The sequence below is a fragment of the Hemitrygon akajei genome, chromosome 24, assembly GCF_048418815.1.
Source record: "Hemitrygon akajei chromosome 24, sHemAka1.3, whole genome shotgun sequence".
Lineage (NCBI taxonomy): Eukaryota > Metazoa > Chordata > Chondrichthyes > Myliobatiformes > Dasyatidae > Hemitrygon > Hemitrygon akajei.
Genome location: NC_133147.1, coordinates 57305613 through 57312172, shown reverse-complemented (window position 1 = coordinate 57312172; position 6560 = coordinate 57305613).

The following is a 6560-nucleotide window of genomic DNA, read 5'->3' as shown; positions in this document are numbered from 1 at the left end:
TTTCAAGATCCTGGTCAGGAGCACAGGGGCAACTTCAAAACGAAGGGTCTTAGCCCAAAACATTAACTGTTTAGTCTTCCACAGATGCTGTCGAGCCTGCCGAGTTCCTCCAGTGGTCCTGTTCTTGACGCAGCCGGGACACTGCTGCTGGTACTCGGCCTCAACCACATCTTTCATTTCACGCGTATCTGCTACCACCCCATCCTTCCGCCACCTTACCAGAGATAGAGTTCCTCTTGTCCTCAGCACCCTACCAGCCTCTGCATCTAGCACATAATGCTCCACAACTTCTGCCATCTCCAACAGGATCCCACCACCAAGCACATCTTTCCCTCCCCCCAACTTTCTGCTTTCCACTGGGATTGTTTCCTACACATCTCCCTTGTCCATTTGTCCCTCCCCAGTGATCTCCCACCTGGCACTTATCCTTGTAAGCAGAACAAGTGCTACACCTCCTCCCTCACTACCATAAAGGCCCCAAACAGTCCTTCCAGGTGCGACGACTCCTCATCTGTGAGTCTGTTGGGGTCATATACTGTGTCCGGTGCTTCCGTGGTAACCTGTATGTCGGTGAGACCCTACGTAAACTGGGAGACTGCTTTGCTGAGCACCTACGCTCTGCCCGCCAGTAAAAGTGGAATCTCCCAGTGGCCACTCTTTTTAATTCCACTTCCCATTCTCATTCCGATATGTCAATCCATGGCCTCCTCCACTGTCACGATGAGGCCACACTCAAGTTGGAGGAACAACACCTTACATTCCGCCTGGGTAGCCTCAAACCTGATGGCCTGAACGTTCATTCCTCAAGCTTCCCCCAGCCCATCACCATTCCCCATTCCCTCTCTCACCTTCTTCCTTTGCTCACCCATCGCCTCCCTCTGGTGCTTGTCCCCCCTTTTCTTTCTTCCATGGACTTCTGTTCTCTCCTATTAAGTTCCTCCTTCTCCAGCACTGTATCTCTTTCACCAATCAACTTCCCATCTCTTTACTTCACCCCTCCCCCTCTTGGTTTCACCTATCAGCTTTTGTTTTTCTCTCCCCTCCCTACGTTTTACCTCTACACCTCCTCATCTTCTTTATTCTCCAGCCCAGCACATCTGTAAATGTGAACTTCCCACTATTCAGGACATCTGCAAAGACAGGTGTGTAAAAAGGGCCCATAGTATCATTGGGGACCTGAGTCACCCCAACCACAAACTGTTACAGCTGCTACCACCCCGGAAACAGTACCGCAGCATAAAAGCCAGGACCAACAGACTCCGAGACAGCTTCTTCCATCAGGCCATAAGACTGTTTGATTCATGCTGCTACAATTTTATCTCTATGTTATATTGACTGTCCTGTTGTACATACTATTTATTACAAATTACTATAAATTGCACATTTAGACAAAGATTTTTAAAGTAATAAAGTCAATATAATTCAGTCCTGCTCTCGGGTCTTGGCCCGAAGCATTCACTGTAGTCTTTTTCATTAATGTTGAGTTCCTCCAGCATTTCGTGTGTGTTGTTTGGATTTCCAGCGTCTGCAGATTTTCTCCTCTTCATGATTTGACCTACTTCTCAAGCTTCGCTCTGGGAAACATAATAGTCTATCTATTTAGCGCCACCATCCAAATTCTAGATTATAGCAGACCGTTTCCTTCTACAGCGCCTCCATACAGACTCCATAGTATTACATCAGTCTCCCTGTACAGCGCCTCTATACAAACTCCAGAGAATTACATCAAACTGTCTCCCTGTACAGCGCCACCATACAAACTCCAGGGAATTACATCAAACCATCTCCCTGTACAGCGCAACCATACCACCTCCAGAGAATTATATCAAACAGTTTCTAATTCTGGAGACAGCGTCAGCATCCGAACTCCGGAGAATTACAGCCAACATCGGATGGTCCTCTGAGACAACTTTTTTTAAAAATTAAAATATACTTTATTCAAAAATAAAATTATATACAATAAACCATTCAATGACTTTCAATCCTTTACAACTGCTTCCAATACAGTCTTTACATTTTCACACTTTTCGCCACCCACGTGGCATTCTGTTATTCCATATTTACATTCCCTTACTGAGGGGTGTACATCCCGCCCCCCTACCCCTCAAATCCCGCGGGAGAAGAACCCTAGACTGTGGTCCTTCCCCACCAGGCCCTTGCGAAGGCTTCACCAAGTGCATCCCCAGCAGCTACGTAACAGAGGACTCTGATCTACGGGCTGTTCCCGGGGATCAGGTGCTGCTGGCAGATCATCAACTCGGTCAAAGACGCTCTTTGGTCGGCCCGAAAGTTGATGGTCTACCAGCACATGGAAATGTCAGTGGGGGGAAGGCTGCCGACTGGCACATTCTTGGCTGCAGGAGTACGTGCCGAGCCTAACGTACCGCTCCTTAAGAAGGAAACGGGAAGTTCTTGGGAACTGCAAGCCGCTGAGTCTCATCATTTCGCATTTCCCCCTCCCCCCACTACTTTCAAATCTTTTACTATCTTTCCTTTCGGTTAGTCCTGACGAAGGGTCTCTGCCCGAAACGTCGACAGTGCTTCTCCTTCTAGATGCTGCCTAGCCTGCTGTGTTCCACCAGCATTTTGTGTGTGTTGTTGTTTAAATTTCCAGCATCTGCAGATTTCCGCGTGTGAGTCTCATCTCAGTTGTAAGGAATTTTTCCATAGAGTATATAAGCATTTGGCCTAACTAGGGAGAACCAGCTTGGATTTGAGCGCAGCAGATCGTGCCCTACCAACCTGCTTGGGTTTTTTGACAAGATGATGAGAGAGGTTGATGAGGGTAGGGCAGTGAATGTTATTTACATAGACCGCTGTATATCACCTATCAGCTTTTTGTTTTTCTCTCCCTTCCCTACGTTTTACCTCTACACCTCATCTTCTTTATTCTCCAGCCCAGCACATCTGTAAATGTGAACTTCCCACTATTCAGGACATCTGCAAAGACAGGTGTGTAAAAAGGGCCCATTGTATCATAGTACCCAACCACAAACTGTTCCAGCTGCTACCACCCCGGAAACAGTAAAATAACTGTAAATAGCTGTAATATCTGTAAATAACTTAGTCCACGACCGCTGGACTAAGTGTGTAAATGTAGGAGGGAACTATGTTGAAAAATAAATGTGCTACATTTCCTAAAATTGACTCCTTCTACCATAGGCCACAAACTTATCAATCACCCCTCGTAATTAATATAGAGATTAAAAGCATACATAACTATCATAATTCCCTTCTTACCTCTCTTTGCTATTTCTCTTTCTGTGCACCTATCACTCAGTGTAAAACAAAAACTGTCCCTGCACATGTCCCTGCGACCACTCCCCACTGAACATCGACGGCTCCTCGGTAGAGATCGTAAAGAGCACCAAATTTCTTAGTGTTCACCTGACGGAGAATCTCACCTGGTTCCTCAACACCAGCTCCATAACAAAGAAAGCCCAGCAGCGTCTCTACTTTTTGCGAAGGCTGAGTAAAGTCCATCTCTCACCCCCCCCCATCCTCATCACATTCTACAGGGGTTGTATTGAGAGCATCCTGAGCAGCTGCATCACTGCCTGGTTCGGAAATTGTACCATCTCGGATCACAAGACCTTGCAGCAGATAGTGAGGTCAGCTGAGAAGATCATCGGGGTCTCTCTTCCTGCGATCACGGACATTTACACTACACACTGCATCCACAAAGGAAACAGCATTATGAAGGACCCAATGCACCCCTCATACAATCTCTTCTCCCTCCTGCCATCTGGGAAAAGGCTCCGAAACATTTGGGCTCTCACAACCAGACTATGTAACAGTTTCTTCCCCCAAGCTATCGGACTCCTCAATACCCGAAGTCTGGACTGACAGCTTGCCCTACTGTCCTGTTTATTATTTATTGTAATCCCTGCACTGTTTTTGTGCACTTTATGCAGTCCAGTGTAGGTCTGTAGTCTGTTGTAGCTTTCTCTGTGTTTTTTTTTATTATTACGTAGTTCAGTATAGTTTTTTGTTCTGTGTCATGTAACACCATGGTCCTGAAAAATGTCTCATTTTTACTATGCACTGTTCCAGCAGTTATGGTCGAAATGACAATAAAAGTTGACTTGACTTGACATCTCCTTTAAAAATAAAACTATACCCTCTCGTATTTGACATTCCCACCCTGTGGAAAAAATCAACACCAACTCCTCGATGTCAAAGTGACCAGAATATAAATATTCCCTACCATGCTCTCTGTCTCCTTCATGTCCTTGATGAATACTGATGTGACATACTTGTCAGTATCTCACCCAATTCCTCTGGTTCCAGGCATAAATTCCTTCTTTTATTCTTGAGAGTTCCTATGGTTTCCATAGCAACAATCTTGTTTTCAATATTTGTATAAAATACCATTGAATTTTCTTAATCTTCCTCATGATATTTAATATTCACTCTTGGCAATCCTAATTCATTTTTGGGTTTCTAGGAACATAGAACAAACTCAGAGCAGTACAGCATTGGATAGGCCATTTAGCCCATTATATTATTCTCATTTTGATACAAATTTATACTAAATGCCGTCTTGTTTATCATCCATAAGAAGCACGACTTCCAGGGTTGTAATCTCAGGATTACAGGACCATAAGATACAGGAGCAGAAATAGCTACTAGGTCCATCGAGTCTGCTCTGGCCAATTTATTGTCCTTTTTAACCCCATTCTCCTCCTTTCTCTCTGTAACCTTTGACAGTTTTGCTTTTATATTCTAGTCCTCTTGAAATAAATTTCATGGACATTTGCCTTCTTTACTATGCAGTATATTTAAAGTGGTTGACAGGTTCCTGATTGGTCATGGTGCGAAAGGTTAGAGAGAAGGCAGAAGATTGAGATTGAGAGGGATATTAATCTCCCATGATGAAGTGGTGGAGCAAATTCAACAGGCCAAGTTGCCTATTTCTGCTCCTGTGTCTTATGGTCTGGATCTGTTCGGTATCCTCTCCAAAGCCTTCAATTCCTACCTATAATGCAGCAACCAGAATCGAATGCAGTATTCCAGAGGAGACTTAACTAGTCTTTTAGACACTGCTCCAGAGGAGGCCCAACTAGACTCCTAACTTCTGTTGCAATAGAACTTCCTGCCTCCTGGAGTCACCGCAACTAATAAACTCAAGCATGGAATACACCATCTTATCAGCCTGTGTAGCCACTACCAGGGAGCAATGGACTTGGACTCCAAGATCCCTCTTCTATATCGACATTGTTAAGGGTCTTTTCATAAATTCTGTACTTTCCTTGCACTACATTTTCTCTGCAGACGTAACTACATATTCTGTGATCTGATTCTGTTTTTTTTTATCCCTTTTGTACTACCTCACTGTACTGATCTTTTGAATTACTCTGCCTGGATAAACTTAGGGACTTGGGTATGAGGCATAACAAATTTCTCCTTCCCTCTCCATTGTTTCTTCTGTTCCCCATTCTAGCCTCTTTAGTCTTCTTCTCACTTGCCTATCACATACCCGTGATGCTCCTCCTCCTTCTCTTTCTCCCATGGTCCACTCTTCATTCCTATCAGATTCCTTCTCCAGGATTTTACCTTTCCCACCCACCTGGCTTCACCTATCACCTCCTTCCCTTCTCCCCAACTTTTTATTCTGCTGTTTTCTCCTTTCATTCCCAGTCCTGAAGTAGGATCTTGGTCTGAAATATTGACTGTTCCAATATTCCTCCAGCATTTTGTGTGCAATGCTCTGGGATTTCCAGCATCTACAGAATATATTGTGTTTAGGAAAATAGATAACCTGAAAGTCTATTCTGTAATTAAACTGGATTCTGAAACCTTGCATCATTCCTCAATGACACTCTATTTTGATGTGCACAAGGAGAACAGCTTGGCCCCTGTCACTACACTGTTCTGAAGCCTGAACAAAGCAATGCTATTTTTATACAGAAATTGACTCCTTGTATACAGATATTGGTCCAAAAGATACTGCACTTCTGAATCCATCAATTTTCTGTTTAAAGTATTAAGCATAATACATATTTCAGGGGTTAACAAGCAATTAAATCTATGTGTTATAGGCCAGTAATGCTTGAGAATTAGTAAAGTAAAATTCCAGTAGCAGGTGTTGCCATAGAATCATTCATTTCTACCTTTATCTTGCTATTCTTGGTAACCTTGGTTCCCAGGCTTAAATGGAAAAGTTGCACAAAGGAGAGTTAGGCTTTCAAAGCCCTTGTTCAGCCTGGATGACTAGACTATGTCTGTACACTGTGTCAGCTTATCATCTTTACTGTTGCTTTACTGAACTTCCACACTCAGAAAGGTTGCACAAAGGGAAGCTCACCTCTCAAAGATTTGGTTCAGTGTCTGCACTCTGTTTTTTTCAGCACACCATCTTAAAACCATAAGACATAGGAGCAGAATTAGGCCATTTAGCCCATCGAATCTGCTCAGACATTCCATCATGGCTGATATATTATCCTTCTCACCCTCTAGAGGGACTTCCTTATATTCTGAGGCTGTGCCCGCTGGTCTAAGATCCCCCCACTATAAGAAACATCCTCTCTATGTCCACCCAATCTCTGCCTTTTAGTCTT